Genomic DNA, 25394 nt, shown 5'->3' on the forward strand with positions numbered 1-25394 from the left:
CAATGTAGCATTGCCTTTTATTTCTGCTTGTGGACTGAATTCATGTCTGTTTTGTAGGACTTTGATAAAAGCGGCAAAAAGGAACCAGCTCCTTCTAACTTTCTGGAATTTCCCTTGCCATTTCCTTTAACACTAGAATTTCACATAACCTGAGGTCTGCTTTCCAAGGTGAAAAATTGATCAAGTGTTTTGCTATTGTAACCAGCTCTATGAACAAATCTCAATGATCCCTATATGTTTTTATTTTTAATAATCCTCTCCCTTACCTAACTACTTGACCTTTTGAGTTGTTTCCCAGAAATGGTGGATTTTCTGCAAGACAAAGGAGTTGCGAGTCTGAAGTCCCTTGGGCAAGACACACCTGCCCCCAAAGCACATAGCACATGGCCCTTCCTTAAAAATCTCTTGGTCTCTGGGAGATGGATTTGAGGCAGCTTTTCCCATTCTCTGGACAAGATGTCTTTCGTATTATTAAATTCCTTTCTTCCTCGGCAATTCTGGCTGTCTCAATAATTGGATCTTTGTGCGATGAGTAACTGGACCTAGGCTGAAACTCCCTTGCGGTTTCAACAACACTATCTCATAACAAGGTTCACCAGCTTTCCAGCCTGCAATATCTGGGTCCTTAATAGCTACTTCTTCATGTCCTACCTGTACCCATTTCCATATTTTAGGAGATCTTATCTGAACAACTCATTTCTGGTACCAAAATCTGCATCAGTTGGAATTAGACTAACTGCGCATATTGAAAACCCAATATGTGACTTAACCAATAGAAAGTTGTATTAATTATTTCTTGTAAAAATATGAGGTGTGTCCAGGGCAGGTGTGTGTATGTGTACACACACATACATATTCATACGTACATACATGCCTACAGTTCTGGAAGTATAGTCATCAAACTGAGATCAGTAGTACCTTTGGGGGAAGGGCTTGGAATAAAAAGGGATGACCAAGGGAAGTTCGCTTTACTTTATCTGTAATGCTTGACATTTGTATTTGTACGCTGATAATTATTTTTATTTACTTGTATTAGGAAGACATAAAAAGAAAGTAAGAAGGTAACCAGGGTCTTGGTGCTGAGTGTATAGATCAGTGAATTCCTTTAGGGCTGCCTTGGCCTCCGGAGTCAGGGTCAGTAGACTTGGTTCCCAGGCCCACCACCGAGCAGCCACTGTGCCCTGAGACTCTCCTTTCACCTCCGCAGAGTCAGAAAAAGACACCACCAAAGTGTTGCTGAGAAGATCATATGAGACTACTTATGGACAAATGCTTTGCAAATTCTATTGGAGCATAAAAATTATGATGTATAATTTATGTTGTTTGTTTCGATTATATAACTTATTATATAATTATAATGTACCACCATATAATTATATTGTAATACGTAGCCCTTTGGAAAATTTAGTGTCAAATGTAGGAGTGAAAGCAGAAGTGCCCTATCTAGGGCAGAAGATGAAATATTAACTAACTTAATGCATGTGAAAGTGCCAAGTAAACTGCTTGGTATTTAAAAGCTCACTCACAAAGTGACAAAGTTCAGTGTCAAACAAAGGTTCCCTGACTCTAAGCCCTGGACTCTTTCCATGTGACCTTTTAAATTTTTTATGTAGCCCCATTCTCTTTCCGGTCTAATTATTACAGCATACATGTTCACTGACTTTTTTTCTTTTTCTTTAGTTTCTATTTTTCCTTATCACCGATACTATCATTTCAACACTGGAATTTCCTAGATTGTCAGTAAATTATCATTTACGTAGTACAACATGAAGCTATTGATTAGCTGAGTTAGACATAGAAACAACCCAAGCCTCCAGAACAAGAAGAGTAGAGTAGTTATTTTATGGAGTTGTCATAGTATTTGGGGAAAATGTGAATTCTTACTTTAAAAAGTTTAATAAATCCTTTGCACTGAATGTAATTATTAATAGTATTACTATTAAGTTGATATTTAAGGAATTATCTGGAAATAATATGGATCCTATGAGCCTTTAGCGTCTGTGTTGAAAGAAAGGTAGGGCTCAGAGTCTGCTTGGTGGGTAGAAACTGGTGCACGTGGTAAGCTTAGCCTAGAATAGACATTCGCCAAATGTCAGCATACATGAGCTAAGGCCCATGCACAGGGAATTAAATGCTGGGCTTGGTAACACAGAATTTCCATGTTGAAGATTTATTAATCAATATTTACTCAACTTTAAAAATTGCTATTGTCTCTCTCTCAGAATTCACGCCAGAGCAATACAATAAATTAAATGCATCTTCAATTATTCAAAGCCGCTCCTACAGAATTATTACACCTAAATATTGTGTTTTAATGAACTGTACTTAATTTCTGCACAATCAAGTGACTATGTTACATCTTCTGCCCAGGGGTCTGAGACAAGTCTGTCTGGTGCAGTAGGGGACACGTGGTTTCAAATGTCATCCTCAAAACCCTCTCCCAGGCCCCCCTCCTCCTTTCCTGCTACGTCAGGCTCAGTTATACTCTTTTTATGGACTGCATGAGGTTCTAGAAAGTGAGCAGGAGAAGGGGGAAAGATAGTGCTGTTAATTACCCAAGAGGGAGATGTTTGCCTAGGGGAGGAGAAATGAAAGTCTGGCAACGGTGATGTCCAGCCCAGGCTCTCAGGCTGCAGAAAAGTGGAGGGACAACAAAATCACTCTCCCCAGGGATTTAAGTCCCTAGACTTTGAGTCCAAACTCAGGAATGGGAGAAATGTAAGGAGGAAAAACGGCACAGTTCTAAGTCAGCACCGTGTGATTTATTGCTTACCTCTCTGTCCAGGCGGATTCATGTCAGAGCATCCCTAGACAGCAGGTGTCTTTCCCGCACCCAGTGCACATCCCATGTGGCCCAGATGCCCCTTCGTGACTCCATGGAGCTGACTCGTTCTCAGAACTGTGAAATTCCCCGATGGGCCCTGAAACCTCCTCCCTTCCTTTCTCAGGGGTCCACACAGGGAGGGAGGCTGTCCTGGGTGGGCCAGGGGAGAGGCCAAGACTTGAGCTCAGAATTAGGGGTCTTCTTCCCCCACCTCCATCAGGGCCTAACTGTGCAACTGTTAGCCAGGGTTCCATTTACGGTACCTTATTTTCCCCCCATGACATTTATCACCCTTCAATATCCTATTAATCCAATTAATTTTATGTATTGTCTCTCTCTCTCCCTGACTAGAATGTAAGCTCCATAGGGCCAGCTTTTTGATTGTCTTGTTCACTAATGATTATCTGCCCTGGTATCTGCCATATAAATATTTGTGGGATAAACGGAATGAATTAATGAGTGCCTGCCCATACCCATCTATCACTGCCATCCTCGCCGCTCAGACAGCCTCCCTCCCCCAGGCCACTGCGTTAGCCCGGACACGTTAGGTCATGCTGCAGAAACATTGACTCTGGTTTGATACCAAGATTTATTTTTCTTTCTTTTCTTTTTTTTTTTTTTTTGAGACAGAGTCTCACTTTGTTGCCCAGGCTAGAGTGAGTGCCGTGGCGTCAGCCTAGCTCACAGCAACCTCAAACTCCTGGGCTTAAGCGATCCTCCTGCCTCAGCCTCCCGAGTAGCTGGGACTACAGGCATGCGCCACTATGCCCGGCTAATTTTTCTATATATATTTTTAGTTGTCCATATAATTTCTTACTATTTTTAGTAGAGACGGGGTCTCGCTCTTGCTCAGGCTGGTCTCGAACTCCTGACCTTGAGCGATCCACCCGCCTCAGCCTCCCAGAGTGCTAGGATTACAGACGTGAGCCACCGCGCCCGGCCAAGATTTATTTTTCATTCGGGCCGTGCGTCCAGCCTCAGTTAGCCGTGGGGTGAAATTTACATGGTCACTAAGTGATGAAGTTCCACAGCTGGAACATTGCTGGTCACTGCAGCACCAGGACAGACAGCTGGAAGGTTACATGCCAGCTCTTCTGTGCTTTACCCAGAAGGGACACAAGTCATGTCTGCCCACAGCCTGTTAACCAGAACTAGTCACGCAGATCCCGCCTAACTGCAAGAGTGGCTGGGAGGGGTGGGGAGTAGATGGAGAGTTGGGACAGCATTGTCCCTTCCATATACTTACTCTGCCACACCTGTTCACACTTACGGAGCCCATTCATGCCCACCAACACGCATTCTCACCCACAGCCATTGGTTCCCACTGTGACTACGCATGCTTGCCCAGGCCCCATCACCCTATATGGCTGTGCGATACCCAGCTGGTGCCCTGACCTACCCCCTCCCCCCCACCATCCCCACCGTCCCCACCCACGCTGTGATATTATTTTATATATATATAGTCCACTGTTCTGGCTCGTCACTCCCACAGCCTTTGTTATGATCTTGGAGCACTATAGGCCTCAGAAAACCGAATCTCTCTCTATCTGACCTTCCCCTGCCCTCCTTTCACCAGCCAAGCGGGACTCTAATCTGCTTGTGGGTCATAAGACCCTCATTCCAGACAGTGTCCAGCCCCATACTCTGGAAGAAGGAAAGCTGCACAGAGAGGCCAAGAAGGACCTATGGACAGGCCTTGCTGCGTTTCCCACTCAGTCTGTTAGTATTAGATCACACCCTTATTGTCCAGTCATGGCTGTCAGTCATACCTGCCCAATGAAGTCTCCATGAAAGGGCCAAGAGGACTAGGTTCTGAGAGCTTCCAGATTGCTGAACACTGGAGGTTCCTGGAGGGGGGCCTCCCAGGGAGGGCATGGGGGCTCCACACCTGTTCCCCCATACCTGGCCCTATGCATCTCTTCATCTGTGTCCTTTGTGATACCTTTATTACATAAACTGGTAAACATGTTTCCCTGAGTTATGTGAGCCGCTCCAGCAAATTGATCCCACTCAAGCAGGGGGTCGTGGGAACTGATTTATGGCTGGTTAGTCAGAAGCACAGGAAAAACAACCTGGGCTTTCGACTGGCTTTGGAAGTAGGGGGCAGACATGGGGACTGAGCCCTCAGTCTGTGGGATCTGATGCCATCTCCAGGTAGACAGCGTCAGAATTGAATTGTAGGACACCAAGCTGGTGTCCACTGCAGAACTGATTGCTGGCTTTGTGTGTAGCTAGAAATCCCAACACATTTGGTCACAGAAGTCTGCTTGTGTTGATTGTAGTATGTGAGCAGAGGAAAACAGTTTAAGTTTTTCCATTCAGATATACTCATCACGTTTATTCATAGCCAACCCTATCTGACTGCACAGACCCTGTTCCTCTTGCTTCTTCCAAAACAAATTGCCCTTTGGCACAGGGAGACCTCTCTGGGTAGAATACTGGAAACCATCTTTGGGGATTTGGGAAACACTTTGCTATGTCAAAAAATGTTGTGGACTCCCACATGTTAACAGTAGTACTCACAGTAATTATTGATTGAGCAAATACTTCATGTTAAAGGAGCTGCCACGAATTCAGTAACCCTTAAGCACCTGCACCTGCTAGAAACAAACCTGTGCACTGATACATAAGCATACATTTATTCAGGTTGCAGACACAGCTTGGAGCACGTATGGATTTAAGGGGCCTTTGCAATAGTGCCACGGCCGGTGAGCTGGAAGCCACCGAGGTAGAATAGAGCTAAGGAGCAGGGGAGCACAGTCCAGGGAGGTTTTCACTTCCTCTCTCACTCGCTGGCGGAGAAGAGTGGACCTAACGGCACGAGTCTAACGCGTCGCTCTAATCGGGGCGGCTTACTGTCCGCAAGCCTCTGTCAGTTCCACATTTCAATTTAATTGCATCGCATGTTCTCTGCTCACGGACAAACCCCATTTGCAACATAAACCTCTGCTTGCAACTAATAGAAAGCGATATCTAGAAAATGTGATCCATTATCTCCCCTGCTGTGGTCTGCTCACCTCCAGGTTTCATTTCACATCTGAGGGCACCTGAAGAGGCTAACATTATGTCAAGAATTTTCTGAAAATGAAAGGAACTCATTTAGGGAGCTCTACCAGAGCTGGGAAGAGATTCCAGGCCTCTGGGCGTGAAGTGTCTAGAGAACAAATCCTGAACGGCTGGACTTCTCTCCTACTCTCCCTCCCATTCTGCCCTCCATCACCCCAGACCTCCTGCCTGGGTGGCCCCAAGGACTTTCAGCCTAGGGTCTGTCTCTGTCAAGGGCAGCGAAGGATGGTTCTAGAAGCTATAGCTGCTTGCTAGGAGTCCTCACATCCTTAGTCTGCTCAAGGTCACTTTGTCCTTCAAGATTTAAGCCCAATTGGTTCAAGTCTCATCCCTTGTGCAGTGAATCTCAACCGTGTACTCCTCTTTGTAGTTGAGATTTCCTCTTCGACTGTGGTGCCGCCCACATGGGGGCTGGGTAGGGGGTTGGCATGTTTAGTGAACGCTGGCGAGGGCTGGCTGGGTCGTGCCTGCAGGCGGGCTCCCTCAGTGGCTGGTCTTCTGGCTGAGGGCGCTTCCCATCTTCAAGGTACCACCACCTACTCTGGGCGCTGCCCTCTCCGCCCCAAGTCCTCGCATTTGTGCCCCATTTGGAAACGGGCTCTCCGCATCCCGCTCTCCCTCTTGTGCTGCACGTTCTCTCGCACACTCCTGTGCACAGCCAGCCTGTGGCTGCCCCTCCAGTCCAACCCTCTGTGCTTCTTTCTTCTCACAGAACGTCCTCTCCATATCCAGGTCTCTAACAAGTCCCTCCCTGGGTTTCAAGTGTGGCTATGGACACGTGTCCATTCCTACAACATCTACTTAACATCTGTGGATTTCGTGGCGGTCGGTCATCTGCAGCATGGTCTGTCGTCTTGAGACCAGAAGTTCATCCCCTGTGCAACGGGAAACCCAGCTGGGTGCAGGTTCCAAGCCTTACCTCTGCTGAGTTCTTGATCACCGCCTGGGACTCCTGAATGATCTGTCCTTTAATGTTAAACAAAAAAGCTGCCATGAATTCAGTAGCTTTGCCTCTCCAGGTAGCACATTGCCTCACTGGGCACTTCCCCAATTCCTTCACTCCCTGCAAGGCCCGTAGGTCAAGGGTATGTGTGAAGCACCATATACCAAGGTTCTGGGGCAATGGGGGAAGTTTCTTTCTGAGAGCAGCACAGTAAATCTCATGAATGTTAGAAATCTCTGTGCACAAAAACGCCTTGGTTATTCCTGGATGTAAGTAACTTTCATCTCATTTCTTTGAGCTCCAGGCTCCGTTGACTTCCTTTTTCTCTCTGGCTTGGTCCTTCCACCCCTATTTTCTCAGATATGTCACACAGAGATCAGCCATGAATTATCTGAGACCAGAGCTTCCAGGTTATGCACAGTGGCTTCCTTTTCAGAACCAAGCACACGGGAAGGGTTGTTTCTGTACAAAGACTCTTCTCTTTGTGGGAAGAACTAATGATCAGCCCTGGATGTCCTTTCTCCCCTTGCCTGCGATTCTTTTAGTCGGAGAGTCACAGAAGGTTGGGCTGAGTGAGACCTCAGTCTATCTACTTAAACTCCCCATTCGATGCTGGAATTCCTTCTACGGTCGCTGAAAAGTGACCGTCAGACTCCACTCGCGCCCTCCAGCATTAGTGGGGGTCCGGCTTATTTTGCCACCTGGATAGTTTACGCATTGTCTGGAGCTCCGGCTTTCTACTCTATAAAAGGGAGATGATACAGCAGTATCTACCTCCCAGGGTTGCCGCAAAGATCAGAGGAGAAGGCAGATGCCAAGGGCTCTGCACTGTGCCTGGGTGCTTGGTACCTGTTCACAGTCCGTGTCCTGTCACTGAGAAGATCTGACGGAGAGAAGGATGCAGGCTTCACTCAGTGAGTGCACCCGCCCTTGAACCTGCTTGTTTCCAGCTATTGTCCATGCATGACACTTTGGGTGGCCCAAGACATGAGTCCTCTTTGATCTGTGGGTGACTAGTGCCTGTAGGTGTTGCTCCACTGTGGCAAAGTTGATTCTGTAAAACTACAGAATTTCTGGAAGGCTGGTAGCAGGAGGAGTGGCAGGGACCAGTGGAGAAGGAGCCTGAATTGGGGCAGGCTTGGGCACCAGCCTTGATGGGACCTCAGCTACATGAATGATGGGATGTCTACAAAGGCTGGGCCAGGAAGAGACTCCTCTAGGAATCTTTATGACCCCATGACTTGACCTCAGAGAGTGGACTCTACCTGACCTATGACCCTGGCCACAGATGAAGCTGCTACAGTCACAGGCTGAGTGCAGACCAGGCCAGTCACATCTTGGCTCCCTCCTCTGGGTGGACGCGCGTCAGCACTCACAGACCCCCGTGACCTCCCAGGGGCCTATGCTACTGACTGCTGGCAGTGGCGGCAGCTCGGAAGCTGGCAGATGGCACACGTCCGCCCTAGGATTGCTAGTTCTCTTTGCAGCTCCCCCGGGATACCACTGATGTTCCCAAGAGGGGCTGTGAAATTCTCAGATAATTCTTAAAATAAAATTAATTTTGATACATTTTCATTTAAAAATAAGTAAGTGCTAGACAGAACTGTGCAGGGGAAAAGTTGCAGAAGGAGGTCAGGAAATGAAGCCAGCCGCCACGTCCCACTGCCCCTGGAAGAGCAGGCAGGGTCCCCTCCACAGTGGCCAGATCCCTAGATCCAGCTGCTGGGACCTGCAAGCCCTGTCACCGCACCTGCCATGCGAGGACCTGGGACCCGAACTCCTGGGAGGCAGTGCCTGACTTTCCCACTGCTGGGAAGTGCTGGCTACAGACCAGGGAGCCCCTGGAGGCTGCAGACATGTCACTGGAGGCTCTCACCTCCCCCTTGCACAGTCCCCTCTCCTGGTGGCTTCGTTGTCTTCCAGCTCCCCCCTCTGCCTCTCAGCTTTCCCTGCCCCCTTTCCCTTGATCTGCTTCTATAACCATTTCTTTCTTTCTTTTTTTTTTCCCTTTGTCTTTTCCCTTCTTTTAAGTTGCAGACAGAGATTTACAGACTGTCTGGTCCAACCTCACTTTGCTTCCAAAAAGTATCTCCCCCTGCCCCCAAAACTTTATTTCATTCTCAGGTTGTTTGTCTTTTTCTGCACTTCTGCCTCCATCTGTTTCTGCCCTGCTGACATTGCTGAGTCTTGTCTGGCCCCTTCTCTCCCAGCCCCCTCCAGTGCCCACTTTCTGTCTCGGTCCCTACCCATGGCCTGTCTTTGTCCCCATACACGAGGGTCTCTGCCTGTGCTGCCGCCTCCTCCGCTCTGCCCAGATCACTCTTGTTTTCCCTGTCTCCTCCCTGTCCCCCTTCACACACACACACACACACACACACACACAATCTACTCTTCCCCACCCCCCACCATCTTTGTCTCTGTCCTTTTCTCTCTTTCTTGGACTTCCCGACTAGAAGGCTGAGAGGGGGTCGTGGTTCCGCCCTTGGTTCTTGGAAGCTGAGGACTGGGGCTCTCAGTGACATCTGACAGGGTGAGGAGTCAGGGCCTCAGTCCCTTGGCCCTGGGATTTTGGCCTGGTCCTACAGGGACCCCCAGCCACACTAGTAGTTTTGTCTAAATTCCTGTGCATCCCTCCCCGCTCTCAGCCTCCCCTTCTCGGCTCTGTCCTGGGTCCCCAGGGTGGGGCCCGCACTGGCTGAGGACCTGCCACGCTGGAGACTTGAACCTGAGCTGCTCAGAAGCTGCGGAAGGACAGGCTCTCTTTGTTCCTGAGGGCACCTGAGGGCACCTGCTCCGAGAGGGGCATCTGTGGGTTTGAGATTATCTCCTGACTGCCGCAGTGGATTATCTGAGAGAGGCAACTGGGAGTCTCGGCTCATAGCCCTTTGTGTCAGAGCCCCTGGAATGCCTTGTGTTTTATGGGATGGAAGACACCTGGATGGGGCGGGGGAGGCAAAGAGAGACTATTTTTCAGCTGTATGTGTGTTTTCTCTCTCTTGAGCCTGAAGTGACCACCTTACTATTTCCTTGTATCTGTCAGAAGCTTTTTCTTCAAGGCCGAGAACCAATGCTGCTTCCTCCCTGCAGTCCTCCCTGGTTGCTTTCCTTTTTCTGTTCCCCTCTTACCCCCTGCACAAACTCCTCCCTCTACTGAATCCTGGGACATGTGGTTTCTCCCTCTTGTTTAATGACACCATTTCCTGACAGTGTCTCACTTTTCTCTTTGCTTTTTAGTGAATGGCTCATAGGAGGGGTTCCATAAACTGAATCCTTCCATGAAACTGAATTCATTTCTTCTTTTCCGTATAATTGGCAGTTCTGTCTAAATCAGCCCTGCTCCATCATCTGGTCGTGGGTGATGGGGACAGCCATGCCAGGCTTTTCCTCAGCTAAAATGCCACCTGCTCCCCAAGCCCTACAAGTTATGTCACTAAGTGCTCCTCACCTGACTCTGCCCAACTTCTACATTTCCATGGGGCCACTCTGTCCTTTAGTAGTCAAAAAAGGGGGCTCAGTCCCCATCCCCCATATGGTGGGGAATCCAATGTCAGGTGCCCACATCTCTGGGGATTTTTGGAGATCTTACATTTCTCCTGGTCCTGACCTTTAGTCTCAGTCTCAGGCTTATTTGTCACACCAAACTTGGCTTCCCCGAAGGACCCACTAGCATAAGGAACAGGATACCGCAGCACTTTATTAGAGATTTGGGAGTGACGGGGGAGTATTCAATTGCAACATTGCATAGTTTGAAGATGAGACATTCTGATATTTTGGGGAGAAGTTTCTTTTTACACTTTTAAATCCTTTTTATTTTAGAACCATTCCAGAATTATGAAAAACTGCAAAAGTAGTGCAAAATATTTCCACAAACCCTTCACCCACATTCCCAAAATGTTAACATTGTCTACAACCACAGTATAATTACAAAAGCGAGGCAATGAACATTGATACAGTATTATGTAATCTGTAGAACTTACGCAATTTGTTTTTCCAATTGTCCCAGGAATGTCTTTGCTGTGGTTCAGGATCCAAGTCAGAATCCTGTATTGAGTTTGGATGTTACATCTCCTTAGTTTCCTTAAATTAAGAAACTTTCTTCATTTTTCATGGCCTTGACACTTTTGAAGAGTACTGGCCCTTTGTAGAATGTCCCTTGACTTGGGTTTGTCTGCTGTTTCCTCGTGATTAATTCAGGCTGTGCATTTTTGGCACAAAGACCACAGAAGGGATATGATGTCTTTGTCAGTGCTTGCTATCAGGAGGCACATGATGTTGAGGGGCTCTTTGTGGCTTATGTTAACTTGGATGGCTTGGTTAGAATGTGTCTACCAGATTTCTCTGCTGTAAAGTTACAATGTTTCCCTTGATACTTTGAGATTATATAAATATCTTGCTTCTCCTCATATTTTTCCCCGCTAATTTTAGCATCCATGGATTGTGATTCATTTATTGAAACAATTATTACTATGGTGCTTGCCAAGTGGTGATTTTCTATTTCCATCATCCCTTCTATTTTTATTAGCTGGATTCCATTGTGAGGAAGAACTTTCCCTTCTTTCCTACTTATTTATTTATTTATTCATATTTTTATTATATCAGTATTGGCTTGTACATACTTATTTTATTCTACAGATTATAATCCACTACAATCATTATTTTTACATATACTGGCTGACGGCCTGTCCAACACCCCCAGCCTGACTTCAAACAGAATCTTGTTTGCTTGGTGCCTATGGTAGACCAGGTGGCTCCTTCTCCAGCATTTCTCCCATCCTCTGCTCAGGGGTGAAATAGCTATGGGAAACAGCCCTGTTGTCTTTGAGTTATTGATCCCAGCCCCAATGCTAAGAGTTGATTCTGATTTCTTCTTGCCCAAACAGCTTCCTAATCTTATGCCCCCTGTTACAATGTCTCCTTCAGTTAACCCAGGCTTAAGCCAGTCAGTGCCAGGCCTTCTCCTGGCCGAAGAGATGGGTTCAGGAATGGACATGTGACCCAAATTGGGCTACTGAATGTGAGGAGGGGGTTATGCAAAGGAAGGTTCCTCGCTGGCCCAAAAGATCTACTGAAGGCCGGCCCTCCTCTCTCCGGGGGGGGATAAAGAAGGGATACCTGGAGCTGCTGCAGCCATTTGCCACCATGAGGAAAGGTGACACCAATGAAGGCAGAGGGGAGAAACAGAAAGCACCATGTCCGTAACGATATCACTGAGACAAGGAGTCCAACCGACCATGAAGTCTGCCTTGCCGCAGGAACTTCCACATTCACATGCTTGTAAATCCTCATAAGGTTTAGGCCACTTTGAATTGGGTTTTTTGACTTGCTACATAAAGACTCCTGGTAGGGTCAGGGACCACAGAGCTCTCTGCGGACCTCCCCTCTCCCGCTCCCTGAGTTGATGCTTCTCTGTCCTGTAAAAGAGGTGCACGAGGCTTCTGCTCTGCTGACAGACCCTGCTGCGGGTGCGGCACGGACCTGCACATGTGGGGAGCTTTGGAATCAGACGTATGGTGGGTGTTTCAATCCCTCACAAGCTGTGTGACCTTGAACAAGTTATCTTACCTCTCTTAAGTTTTTTCCTCTGAAAACTGGGACTCCTCCCACCACCAAAAAAAAAAAAAAAAAATCAATCTTTCTCCCAGGGCTCTCATGAATGAGGCAATACATATAAACCCCAGCACACAGTAGGACGACAGCTACTATTGCCTCCACTTCCTGCTGCTCCTGCTGCTTCATCACAGAGCGCGCTTTCCTGTGCACTGGGCCTTAAAGGGGACTGTGGCCCTCGGGATGTCGGCTTCTCCTACTTAGAATCCCAGTGATTTTTTGAAAGGAAAACAAATCCCCATTGCTGGAGAAGATGAACAGCTCAGCCATTTGCTAAAACAAATATTAGTTCAGTGTTTTCCGGGGAGAGCAGCAGCTCTAAGCACTGTTTGTGTTTTGCATCCTTCGAGGATGATGATTGTGTTGCTGAGGACAAACATCCTGGGGGAGGGCGTGAGGAAGCGCAGCTGCCCTAGGCGCCGAACCCCCCTCGCCTCCTGTTCTCCTGCTGGCGTCGGGCATTCATCCCATCCCTGCCCTCTCTGACTGTTTGGGGCCATGCTCTGGCTGCCAGGGCCACCCACACCTGGGGCTGGCTTCTCCAGCCCTGCACATATCCAGTAGCTCATCAGATAACCGGCTGTGTGTTCAGACAGTCCTGAGTGTCATCGGGGAAATCAAACCCCAGCCTATGGGCGTCTGCGGCACACATTGTAGTCCAGGGTTTGTCAACCTCGGCACTGTTGACATCTCAGGCTTGATAGTTCTTTGTTGGAAGGGGCTGCCCTGTACACAGAAGCATGGTTGGCATCATCCCTGGCCTCCACCCACTAGATAAGCAGGAGCTCTCACTTCCCCCAGTTGTGACAGCCAAAAGTGTCTCCAGATGTTGCCAAACATGCCCTGGGGAAAAACATGGCCTCTAGTTGAGAACTATTTTTCTGATAGAAGGCAGGGGACACGGCTGGAGTTAGCTACATCTTAGTTCCAATCCTGGCCCTGTGGCTTACCAACTGTGGTCTTTGGGTGGTTAATTTGACCTCTCTGAGTCTCAGCTTGTGCACCTGTGAAATGGGAGCCCTCGCAGGATGGCTGCCAGAGAGTGCAGTGAGATCACCGACAGGGAGCTGCCTGCCGCCCAGTCTTCCTGGTGCACGTTAACCTGCTTGTGTAGATTGGAGACCCTGCGAGTGTAGGGTCGAGCCTGAATTGTTCACCAGGGTGTCCCAGCACAGGGCCTGGCACTCAGTCGGTGCTCAGGAAATGAGTGGTGTCTTGGGCTGCTCTGGGTCTCGGTGCATGTCCCCTTCTCTGCCGCTTTACGCTCTTGACAAAACTCCCGTTAGCGCCTGGCCTTCCTGGAGGAAGAATTCTCTTCTCAGTGTAGGTTTCATATACTTATCCTGAGCTCACAGTTGCCTCCCTTACCCTCCCTGACTCCTTGAAGGAAGGCTCTGGAAACCCTGCTCTTGCCCATTGTCACCACCCCGGCTGGAGTCACTTTGAGGATAGCAGCTCCCGGAGCATCTCTCTCCACATTCCTGCTGCTGACTCCCAGGGCATCCTCCGGACCATGGCTCATTGGCAGGGCAGAGGTGACTGACAGATCTTGGGTCCAATGAAAGAGAAAGTCCTTTCCTGCTCAGATGACCAGCTCTGCCCACCACCTTATGAGGTTCCCTTGGAGGAGTCCTAGTCCTGCAAGTACCACAGTGATGGACTTCCGGTCACTGCTGTGTCCTAAAGCTTGTTGAAGAAGCAGAATTATGTCTCCAGAGTTATTTCTACCAAAGGAAGAAGGGCCTTTCATCCCAGTCTTATGCACCTAGACCTTTACTAGATCTTACAGAGACAAGACAGACAGGCTTTCCCTTGGAGACAGTGACAGCTAAGTAGGGAAGTCAAGGCTAATAAGGTGACATTGAAAGAACACACAGCTCCAAGTTGCTTACAGGAGACTGTAAGTGGAGGCAGAGGCTGCCCGGGTGCCCAGTCCTCCACACCCTCTCCTCCACCGCCACTACCCTGCCTCAGGTGTCACCATCTCGGACGTGGACTATTACGATCATCTCCAGCTGGTCTCCCTGCCCCCAGCCTCCTCCAATCTGCCTCCACGGAGATCCAGGGTGATTCTCCTAAAACGCTAATATGATTATATCGCAGCTTGCCTGGAACCTGTTTAAGGCTTATCACATTGTTATCTATAATCATGGAACACTGAGAACAATTGGGGAATGGTTAACTAGATGGTGGTACATGCGAGGGAATATTTTTAAAAAACTCATGTTTTTAAAGACTAATTAGAGACATGGAAAAATACTCGCGATGAGAACAAAAAACTGGATTCAAAACTATTTGGCATGATACAGATTTAGTAAGTATATGTGTGTATATAATTGCAAGATTGAAGTTATATATATATCTGCAGAAAAGTGACAATGGCTATTTCTACTTGGTAAGATACTTGGTAAGACTTTTTACTTCTTCTAGACTATAAACTTTATGAGGTCAGAGACTATCTACCTTGCTTAAGCATTAATTTCTCATTTCCACATGGGCAACCGCAGCCTGTCCTGCGGGGAGCCCGGGGCAACTGTATGGAACTTGTTTTAAACTTTACACTTCAGGGCCGGGCGCGGTGGCTCACGCCTGTAATCCTAGCACTCTGGGAGGCCGAGGTGGGCGGATCGTTTGAGCTCAGGAGTTCGAGACCAGCCTGAGCAAGAGCGAGACCCCATCTCTACTAAAAATAGAAAGAAATTATATGGACAGCTAAAAATATATATAGAAAAAATTAGCCGGGCATGGTGGCGCATGCCTGTAATCCCAGCTACTCGGGAGGCTGAGACAGGAGGATCGCTTGAGTTCAGGAGTTTGAGGTTGCTGTGAGCTAGGCTGACGCCACGGCACTCACTCTAGCCTGGGCAACAGAGTGAGACTCTGTCTCAAAAAAAAAAAAAAAAAAAAAAAAAAAAAAAAAAAAAAAAAAAACTTTACACTTCAGACGTTCAGGGAAGCTGCAGTGCTTGTCCTCCAGCCCTCACCCATCAGGGCTGAGGGCAGCACCAGGGTGACTGGAGCCCTCAGGTGCTTGCAGCAGGGCACAGCCATCGTATACTGGAATGGCATGAACCGAGATGTAGGCAGGGTGCTCACAGGCTCTGCTACAAACATGATTATTTAGAAATAACAAGAAAAATATTTTTAAAAGATTAACGTGTAATTATTAATGGCCTTGGGGAAATCACTTAACCTCTCTGAGACTGTTACTTCATATTCAAAGCAGGGACAGTAATACCTGTGTGGCCTTGTTCTTAGGGTTTGATGGGAGAGGAGAGTGTGTGTGTGTGTGTGTGTGTGTGTATGTGTGTATGTGTGTGTGTTTTGTGGGCTGAATGTTGGTGTCTCCCCTCCCACCCCCGTAAATCCATATGTTGGAGTTTAGCCCTCAAGGTGATTGTATTTGGAGACAGAGCCTGTGGGGGGTGATAAAGGCCATCTGCAAGCCAGGAAAGAGCCACCACTAGAAACCAAATCTGCTGACACCTTGATCTTGGACTTCCCAGCCTCCGGAACTGTGAGAAATAAATGTTGGTCATTTAAGCCCCTCAGTTTATCTATGGTATCTTGTTATGGCAGTCGAAGCTAATTCAATGTGTGTGTTTTAAAGCAAGAAAGCAATATAAATGTAACATATGTTTCCTGGGTCATTGGGGGCAGAGAATAAAAATGGGGTCTGTAGAAGCGTTACTTCCCATTCATGGTGCAGGGACCCCAGCAATCCTGGGCTCAGTTCCTCCCAGAGAACTGGGTGTGCCCAGGTGGTGTCTGGCAGGGGCTCTGCAACAGTTCTCTCGGGGATCCTGTGGAGCCACATTCCTCTCCCTCCTGCTCTGCCCACTGTGTTGATATCTCTGACCTGTCAACCCAGAGGAGGAAGCAACAATACGGATGCTCGTGGTGTCTTGGCTGGAGACTGCCAGAATCTGGTGCTGCAGCTGGTGCTGAGGGTGTGGTCCTTCCTCCTCTTATTGCCAAGGCTGTGGGTACCTTGCTGGGGTGCTCTCAGCTCTCAGTGTCCCCCAGAAATGGCTAATTTGGAGGTTCTTCTAGTGCTTGCTTGCTGTTCAGTTGCATCTTTCTCTCCTTATGTTGCAAGGGTGATTCCTTGGGTCTGAGAGGAGTCGTCGTCGAGTGACATGACCCATACTCAGAATCACTCCTTCTAAACCCTGGCTCTCAGTCTTGGAAGTAAGCATGCAGCTCTTTTGTTGGAGTGAGTTTTTTCGCGGGAAGCTCCTCCATTCCTTATATAAATGGATGCACAAGACCTTCAGGCTGGGTGAGATATGGCCAAATTCTAGGCTGAATCTGACATAGGCTGAAACTGGGACATTCCCCTACAAGGCATTGTCCTAGCAGGACCATTTGGCTAGGCTCGTGAGCTCTCAAGTTATTTACACACCTCCTTGCTATGTGGCTTTAGCAAATTACTTAACCTCTCTAAGTCTTTACTTTCTTATCTGTAAAATGGGGATAATAATAATACTTTTTCCCTTGGGTTGTGAGGATTAAAAGCAATATCTATCGAATGCAAAGTACTTACCGTGTGCCTGGCAAGTTGTAAGATTTCAATACATTTTAACTGCTGTTAAAATAATAGCATCGTTGTTTACTGTTTTTGTTAGGAAGATGTCTTAGTCATGCTTCTCCAGAGAGACAGAACCAACAGGATATATCATATGATAACGGAAGCTGAGAAGTCCCACGATAGGCAGGCCGTCTGCAAGCTGGAGGATCAGGGAAGCCGGTAGCATGGCTCAGTCCAAGTCTGATGGTGTCAGAATAAGGGAAGCTGATGGTATGACTAACTCTCAGGCTGAGGCTGAAGGCCTGAGGACCTGGGGGCAGGGGGTGGTGCGTTGCAAGTCCCAAAGCTGAAAGGCTGGGGAGCCTGGAGCTCTGATGTCCAAGGGCAGGAGAATGTGGGCGTTCCAGCTCCAGAAGAGAAAGCAAATTCGCTTTTCCTCTACCCTTATCTTCTATCTGGGCCCCTAGTCAACTGAGGATCTTCCCCACCCAGTTCTCCGATTCACACACTAACCTCCTCTGGAAACACCCTCACAGACACACCAGAAATAATGCTTTACTAGCTACCTAAGTATCCCTAATCCAGTCAAGTTGACACCTAACATTAACCATCACAGAAGAGAATACCAGTTTCCAGGAAAGAGGCCAAGCTATCAGAATTATTGCTGAATTGGTATTGCTAGGATCTATCATATTTTCACATGACAATCAAGCCAGAAAGACCCCTATACAATACCTGGGTCCAGGTACAAGATCCACCTCCAAGCCTACCTGATAATTTAGAAACCCTTGATTCTTGCCCATCTGTCCTTCTCCTCCCCAAGTCTGACATTCTGCCTGGCTGGTCTCTCCATCTTCCCCATCTGCAGCTCAGGGTTAGGAGGCTCAGGATAGCCCCGATTCCCAGGGACAAGGTGAGCTGATGTTCCTGGGAATCTAGAGTGTCCAACCATCCTGATTTCCCTGGGACTCTCCTAGTTCTAGCATTGAAAGTCCCATGTCCCAGGAAACCCCCCAGTCCCGGGCAAACCAGGATGATTGGTTATCCTGCTGGAGTGCAAGATGCAAGTGGTACCCTGCTCACTTCCAGGGTGGTCACCCCAAGGCAGACTCACTAGAAAATGTGGGTTGACAGTGCTGAGTGAAGCATCAACTCCTTCACTAGCATCTTGTCTGGTTTGAAGCACCAGGACCTGCTTCCTAGAAAGAATCCCTGGTGCTGTCCGGAGACGGCCACCATGGGGATGGCATTGGAAGAGTCCATCATATAGGCTGAGCTGAACCACTGACATGATCAAATGGCTGCTCTGCTGACTTTATCAGTGCCTTGACAAGGAACACTGGGAACCAAGAGCTCTGTTGGGAGCCTGTGCTCAGGGCTACAGAGCCAGGGGAGGGGACATCCCCATTGGGAGCTACACAACCTGTCCTCCTGCCATCACCTGGTAGTGGCTCCAAGGAGAGTCATAAGATATCCTGGGGATGCCATAGTTCTCAAATCGCCTGAGGTTGTACCTCAAAGTGCCTTAAGAGGTCCTTTATAGCCAAAGCCTGGGATGTCAATGTTAAACTCCTCTTATGTTTGAAGTTAGAGGAGAGAAGATGCAGCAAGAGATGAGAAACATAGACTCTGCTGCAAGGCATGAGAAGAAAGGCGGGGAGGTACAGGAGATGAGATGGGAGGAAGACACTGAGCCTGGGTCCCTCCCAGGCGCAGAACAGCTCTGTTCCCAATCCTGGACATACACTCACCCTTCACTGGCCACACAATGATCTCTAACCCTGATCACACCCTGAGCTCTGACCTTTGACTCATCAAAGACTGAGACTCTGGCACACGCTGACCCTTGCTCGCTGCCCTCCCCCCGCCACCCAGGCAGCTACTGGGAGAGTTGTCCATGGCTCTTGTTTGCAAATCTCTTTCGTGCTAAGAGCAGACAGCGCGGCTGCGTTTACGCTCCAGCTCGGCCGCCTTCCCCGCGTCCATCAATGCCCCAATTACCAGCAAATTGCGAACACTCGAAACGACTCTCTCTGCATGTTAATTTGGCCAAGCGCACGTTCATCAGGTAACCCAGGTCCCCTGCCAGCCTGCTGGTGTTATTTGCTCTGCAGAACCAGGTAATTTCCTCGCTGGACTTTGGCGGAAGTTGAAAAGCAGTGTCAGCTTCTGCTCTTAATTAGGGCTGGGCTTTCTCTGGTAAGTCACTATTCGTCGTCAATGAGCTTGTAATTTTATGTCCCAGAATTAGAGACTGATGATTAAAGAGAAAACCGAGGCTGCCATGCAGGTCTAACTCCAAAGATCTAGGCATCCTTTTAATCTCCGTAATTTATTCCACCGTGACCTTTTCCTACTGCTTTGCTGAGACTTCCCGAATTGCAGCAACACCTTCTCTTTGGGAAGGGGAGGGCTGTTTCCCCTTGACCATCAGCAATGAGGGTGGCAGTGGCCAGCCCTTTGGCTGGTAGGGAGTGAGCTTGGTGGCTTGCGTGGGTCTTCAGGCTTTGTTCAAAGACGGGGCAGTAGGGGTCTGGAAGGTCTTTTCTCTCTACCTTGTCCCTCTTGGTTCTGAGTGACCCTATAGCTGTATCTGATCTCACTTATGGGAATGTTGGATGTCATGGGGGGATAGCTCATGGGACTCCAGGATGGCAGAGGCTTAAGCCCTACCAGGCTCCTGGTGCTTGGTTGGGACCCTGCAGCCCATGCCCCTCTGCCCTCTCCCTTTCCTCTGCCCACAACTCCTTACTTTGTCTCCCAGCACAGAGATTGGGGAGACATCTGCTCCCACTTTCAGGGATGGTTTTGGGGCTCAGCCCTGCCAATCCCACTGTGCCACTCCCCCATGGCCGCAAAGGCTCAGTTAGAAATGGCAGGTCATCCAGGCAGGCTCAGTGAGCCTCGGTCCTGTCAGAACTGTTGGAGAAGGGGAGCTCTAATTTTTGCTGCAGTTGCTAAGCAAGGAGAGAGTAAGTGTGGAGCTGCCAAGGTGTTCATTTGGATGCCGGATTTAAAGGCCATGCAGTGAGTGACATTCACAGATGTGTATTAAATGCCTACCTTGTACTTAGTTTTGAGAATATGGGGACAGAGAAGGGGCTTCAGATATTTTTGAGATGGTAGGAAGGATAGATTTATTAGTAAACCTCTATTAGATAAATCTCTAAATTGGTATATTGAGTACATCACTTAGAGAACCCTCCAGATGGAGGCCAATGGCTTGTTCAAGCCTGAGGCAGGGGGTGCCTCAAACTACCTGGCTCCCAGCCCTGACCCTATGTTGGACAGTGGGGTCGTCTTGCCCCTCAGGTAGGTTCGGCCTCTGTCCCATCTGGGCCCTGCTTTCCTGTGCTCCCTTCTCGCAACTGGAGTCCTGTGTCGTCTCTCTGCTCACATCTGTCCTAGGAGGTGGCACAACGCAAAGGTCACAACAGTGGGGCTGGAGTCGGGAGACGTAAGTCTCGATCTGGCTGGGTCACTGACTAACTAAATAGCTCTGGGCAAGTGACATCCAGTGCAAGCTTCCGTTTCCTGTGGTGGCTCTGCCGCCCTCCCTGGGCCGTCCTCTATCGAGTTGCTGTGACACTGAACCTAACTTGGAGCACACTTAGGGACTCGGGGACTGTCCTTCTGAGCCTTTCGTCACTTCCGGAAGGACTTTTCTCTCTGGAAACTGAAGTCAGTAACAGATTTACATCAGAAAAGTCCTCCTCAGTTTTTGACTTACTGAATCTTAACCAAATGGAGGCCTAGACCCCCAAGCCAGGCAAGTACCATGCTGGGCACAGCTTTCTGCTGGCCATACTTCCACCGTTAATAAGAAGGTGCCACAAGCAAGGCACGAGTGGCTTCTGAACCCAGGGTTGTGCTGGCATCATGACACTGCCGGGGGATGAAGCCACAGCACTGGCCACAGTTAAGGCGGAGGGTGTCCCAGTCCTAAGTCCTGGCTGTCCTGAAGTCCCACAGCCTCTGAGCTGGGGCTGCAGCCTCCACCGCTTCAGCAGCTGTGAAGGCTTCAGGAGCAATCCTGGTCCAGCGAGGAGGGTTTGAAAGCTTCTGTCCCCTGTTCTGGGATGCGGGTCAGGGCGCTCTGTGCTGGTGCAGTTGGGACCTTGCGTGAGGACTGCCGCCGGGATCTTCTGCCGTGTTGTGTTCCCCGTGGCTGTGGCCCCATCTCAGGAGTCTGAAATCTGACTGTACTTCCTCTAAGACTCTAAGTCTTTTATGTTTTTTTTTCTTTTTTCTGATGTCACATGTTGTGCACATTTTAGCTCTCTGGGCACCTGGAAGCCCCTTGTCACATGGTCCTGACCTAGGCTATGTGTAATTTCGATCTCCCAACAATGTCTCCTGCGGGGCTAGGGCCCTGCCACCAGCACAGAGTGGGTTCTTGGTAAACGGTAATTTGGATGGATGAGTGGAAATGGCTTGGTGGGAGAAGAGCTGAGAGGCTGGCTGGGCACTGGAATGACAAGGTGACGGCGGTGGACAGTGCGTGTGCTGGGGGGTGGGTGGGTAGATGGGGTTTATTTTGGCAATGATCAGGGTGGCTTGAAGCCCTAGGATCCCCTCTGTCACACTCCAGTGCTATGCCCTGCTTCCTCTGGCCACAGCCAGCCTGTCCCAGGCTCCTGCCCACCTGCCTGTGCCTTTGGTGCCCATTCAGCTGCCTGGTGCGTGGTGGCAGATCTGGCTGGTTTCCAGTCCCTGCCATGCTCTCATTTGGCCTGCTCTGTGCCTGCCACCTCCGGCAGTGCCAGTCCTGGCCAAAGCTGGGGACATGCACGGATTAGGGCCCGTTTGGGGGAGGCAGAAGGTGGTGTCTGAAAACACCAGATGAGTCAGCCCAGGGCCCACCCTGCACCCCCATTCTGCTCTCCAGAGGCGCAGGCTCCTTGCTTCGGAAAACTTACTTTGCTCTTTCTTTTATGAAAAAATAATCAAAGCCCAAATGTAGCTGGCAGAGTTTCTGAAAGTCAATAGGAAAGAAGCAAAGGAAAGGAAGTAGCCGAAACGGAGATAACGTTCAATGCCTCTGACGGAGACGGATCTAATTAAAACAAATCTTTAAAGCATAGACCTGGAAGCCGGGCCCAGAGGGAGCAGAAATCTCGGAGATGGACACTTCTCCTGGAGTTAGCTGCTAATGACGGGACACGCTGGCTGCTGCTGCTCCTGGCCCTTCCCAGAGCAGGCTGGCTGCGGACGGAAAGGACTCGGGCCACAGGTCCCTGATGTCCCCTCCCCAGGAACCCCAACCCAGGGTTTTGGGGAGACACGGTGAACACCCTGCCAAGACCTCCCTGAAGCAGGGACTTTGCCTTCTTGATGTGTCTTGAGGTGCTTTTTTGGGTCCAGGCCCACATTCCTGTGGGATGGTTGGAGCCCGTTCTTCAAATGTCCCTGGTCTCCACCCCCCTCTTCTACCGTCCCCTAAAACGCTCCTGTCTGGCCTCAGCCTCCTGCTGGGTCTTGCTGCCTCTACTGAACTGCTTCCGATCATCCTTCCTGTTTGCAACCCTAGGAGATGTTCCTGAAGCACGTGTGAGAGATGACGTCACTCCTCTGGTTGAATGTTCTAGAAGCCCCTTATGCCCAGTAAGCCAGTAAGGCAGAGGCAACAGCACTTAAGGCCCTTGGCAATTGGGCCCTGCCCCATCTCCCACCCATATGCTAAACCTCAGCTGTAGTTCCTTCACTTTTATTTTATGTATTTTATTGGAGTAAAAATGGCGTCACATGATATTAACCATATACCATTTTAAAGTGTAGAATTCAGTGGCATCTAGTGCATTCACAAGGTTATACAATCATCACCTCCATCTAGTTCCAAGACGTTTTCACCTCCCCAAAAGGAAATCCCATCCCTCCCCATTCTCCTCTCCCCTCATCCCCTGGCAACCACCAGCATGTTCTCTGTCTGTGTGGATTTTCCTACTCTGGAATTGCACATACGTGGATTCGTACACTAGGTGACCCGCTGAGTCTGGCCTTTCTCACCTGGCGTGATGCCTGGGGCTCGCCCATGCTGCAGCACGTATTGGTGCCTTGTTCCTTTTTATGGTTGACTCATGCTCCATTGTGCGATGTGCCGCATTTTGCTTTTCCATTCGTTCGTGGATGGACCCTTGTGTTGCTTCCACCCTTTGGCTGTTGGGAACAGAGCAGGCAATGAGCATTCACACACAAGGACTTGTTTGAGTCTCCGTTTTCCATTCCTTAGGTGCACGCCAAGGAGTGGATCTGCGGGTCATATGCGGACTCTGCGTTTATCCTTCTGAGCAACCGCCCAGCCCTGGTTTCCCAGTGTCCTCTGGACCCAGCGTGCCCCTCACCTCTCTGTGCCTTCGCACTTGCTGTTCCTCCTGCATGTTATGCTTGTGCTTCCTTCTTCCCCTGACACACTTCCGTTCTCTTTCCAGGCTGTGCCTCAGTGTGACCCCCTTTGGACCCCCTTGCCCTGTGTGCGCTGGCCCCGCAGGGCCGGTGCTGCAGCTCTCTCGCGTGTTGCGTCTGTCTGTCTGTTTGCTCTCTCCTCCTCTTGGAGCTGGGGACCCTGTCTGGGTCACGTTCACCTCCAGAGTGCCAAGGCTGGTGCTTGTGAGATGTTTTCATGGGGACTGAGTGAGAGGGGGACCATGTGTGGGGCTGGTCTGGGATCTCCGAGGATCCAGAGTGCCCTGGAATGGCCTCGCTGGGCTCCTGGGCGGCACTAAGATTTGTTTTCCTTCCTCACAGCATGTGGTGGCCGGCTGTCGCCTCCTCGTGCTGGCATTGTCATGCTTCATTAGGATTGCTTTTGTTGCTACGCACAGAGGTTTTCACTGTTGCTAGGTTGTCTTTTGTTTCATATATATCTCACCATTTTTTTTTCTCCTGGCAAATAATCAGCACCCAATTAATTCTGAGTTTCCCATTGTTTGCTCCAGCTGTCGGCTCCTCGCGTGAGCACAGAAGGATTGTTCAATGTTTCCCCTGTAATGAGCAGGGAGAGTCTGCCGAGTCGCTTCTGGTTTTAAAGAGAAGAACCAGCAAAAGACAGACAGACAGACAGACAGACAGACACAGAGATACACGGAGAGCGTGGGAGACAGAGGCAAAGAGAGAAAGAGAGGGACAGAGACACACAGAGAGATAAGGAGAAAGGCAGCCGGGCAAAGACACAGAAACAAACCTAAAGCAACAAAGAGATTTGGAAACAGATACCCACACACAACACACACAGAGTGACAGTCACAGATGGACACACCCACAAATGCACAGAGGGAAACGCACTTGCAAAGACACACACACGCACACACACACACACACACACACACACGGAGAGAGACAGAGGCAGAGAGATCCCCCAACACACACAGATCGAAAGGGAAAACACACTGAGATGCAGATTGATACAGGAGAGAGAGACAGGGAGAGAGACAGGACAGTGACAGAGCGACAAAGGAGGACACAGAGGAAGACACGGACACTGAATGATTAAATGGTGCCCGTGTGAAAGTCTGTGTTGCCCTGGTGTCGCAGGAGGCTCTGGTGTCAGCGTAACAGTGACAAGAACTGACGTTACTGAGTGCCCACCATGTGCAGGATGCCGTTAATGGGAGCAACTCACAGCGTCCCTGGGACGCAGACGTTATTAGTGTCCCATTCCCCAGGTGGGAACAATGAAGCTTGGAACTGAACAATATGTGCATGGTCACACAGCCAGCAAAAGGCCAGATGAAGTTTTAGACTCAGATTTCTCTGCCTCTGAGGCCCAAGTTCTCAAGCCCCACACTCTAATGCTTCCCAGAGGACCCGCACTTGGATATCAGTTCTGCTGCGTAACGGCCAGCTGAACGGCCTCTCTGGGCCAAGCTGTGTGACTCTCAAATGTGGCCGCCTGGGATCTAGGGGCCTGCACGTGCTCAGCCTTTTTCCGTCCCAGCCCGGTCTGTCCTGGGCCATTCCTAAGACTCTGCTGCTGGGAATTCCTATGCCTCCCACCTCGCCACGGGGCAGTCTCCACACCATCAGGAAACATGCCGGCACTCTCCCCGTTCTCTTTGCAGGACTTGATGATGACGTCAAGTTGCAGGTTGCCTTTGAACAGAGAAAGAGGGGAGAAGTTCGTTTCTGGGAAGGAATGTGTTTATCTTGGAGAGAAGAGGGCAGTAAGGAGTCAGGGACGATGGGACAGCCCCAGCTTGGGTTAAGATATGTGAACAAGGGCATCTTGGAGCCCACGACAGGTGGGACACCCTATCTACTTCTGGGAGGGCTGCCACAGGGTGGGGTGGAGGGGGTGTTAAAGAGGAGGGATGCGGCTTTGCTTCCTGCTCTGTGCACATTGATGTGTGATGTGTTGCTGTCTAACGTACAATATCTCATGTATTTATCTGATCTGTCTGTCTTTCTCTCTAGACTATAAACCTCAC

Source organism: Eulemur rufifrons, chromosome 9 (assembly GCF_041146395.1).
Source record: "Eulemur rufifrons isolate Redbay chromosome 9, OSU_ERuf_1, whole genome shotgun sequence".
Lineage (NCBI taxonomy): Eukaryota > Metazoa > Chordata > Mammalia > Primates > Lemuridae > Eulemur > Eulemur rufifrons.